This window comes from Saccopteryx bilineata, chromosome 1, assembly GCF_036850765.1.
Source record: "Saccopteryx bilineata isolate mSacBil1 chromosome 1, mSacBil1_pri_phased_curated, whole genome shotgun sequence".
NCBI lineage: Eukaryota > Metazoa > Chordata > Mammalia > Chiroptera > Emballonuridae > Saccopteryx > Saccopteryx bilineata.
This window is the reverse complement of record NC_089490.1, coordinates 286,161,537-286,163,107: the sequence shown is the minus strand read 5'-3', so window position 1 is coordinate 286,163,107 and position 1,571 is coordinate 286,161,537.

The following is a 1,571-nucleotide window of genomic DNA, read 5'->3' as shown; positions in this document are numbered from 1 at the left end:
TCTTTTTTATTGAAGAGTATATATAAAATATATATATATATCAAGGTTGAATGTGTGATAAAGTTATTGTACTTTTGTCATAAGAGATTATCCTATCTTGCGTGTTTTTAATTTTCCAGTATTGTTGACACAGTAGACTTACTATAAAACTAGGCTTTTAGTAATAGTCCATAACCTATGTAAACATAAATTGTAGTCAACTTAAGACAAATTTGTATCTACAAACCCATATTCCTCAACCCCAGTAACATAAGCTACCTTATAATTTGTTGTCATAATGAAGTATGGCTATGTCATGAGTGAACAATGGCTTCATTAGTAAATAATAAGTTATGTAAGTGGGATTAAAGATGAGCCACTGGTTTAGTTAAAAAGCAGGTGGAGCCAGAGTGTAGGTTGCCACAACTTTTTTTGAAGTTAATTAAGGTCTTAAGGGCAAAGCTTTCCTTGATTACAACACCTCTTTCTATTTCACTGGAGTTTTCTGAGTCTTACCACAACTTAGAAAACATCTATTTCATTGCAGGATATACATTTCACATTATACATAACCTTTATTGAGATAGTCTGTCTACACCAGTGGTCAATAATGATCTGGAAATGGCTTGCTTCTCACTATGTATGTTCTTCACTTAACACCTGCAGAAAGTCTTAGTCCAAAGCCCAGAAGCCAGAAATTACCAGAAGAATCATATTGCCAAAAATTTCACACTTGGTACTAAAACACCTGTTACTCCACAGCACCTGAAGGAGAAAGTATCCCAAATTTAAGAATTGTTCTCTGGTTGCTTAAACTATGTTTAAAACTTCTAATTACAAGAAACATCATTTAAGTTTGTCAAGTGTTTATATAGGCACTATAAAAGATTTCCCTGGTGGGGAATATGCTTCCTCAAATTTCCAAAAAGTCCAATTGTCTATGGGGCTTACTTATCTGTCGTTTAATGGAGATAAGGCCAATTGTTTATCCCCTAAAACTGTTGAAGTCTTTGGGGATGCTAACATATAGTTCCCAAGAAAGTTACTAACATTCCAGAAACCTAAATTTTGTCTTCATGCAATGCCTTTTAACCTTTGATGAACTGAATGTGGCCAGGAAAAAAATCATTTCATATGAAAGACTTCCAAAGTCATAATGAGAGATACAATTTGCATGTATAGTTGCCCCTTCTTATTGTTCCCTTTCTATGAGATTTATTCAATCAGTGGGACTCTCCTAGACTTTATCTTCACTCTAACATTCTTTTCTCAGAGAATTGAGTGACTCATTTGATGAAAAAACCTTAGAAACATAAGCAATATTCTTGAATCAATAACTTCAATGAATTAGGAAGCTATTGGAACACCTAAGGAAAGAAATTATCTATTTTGTCTTTTTATTCTTTTAAAGTTGAATAATAATTATAATATTTATATTTTCTCTTTTTAATGCAGTTATAATCATGAAAATACAAAAAGGACATTTGAGGCCCTGGCCCGTTGGCTCAGTGATAGAGCATCAGTCTGGCATATGGAAGTCCTAGGTTCGATTCCTGGTTAGGGCACACAGCAGGAGCAATCTTCCTGTCCCA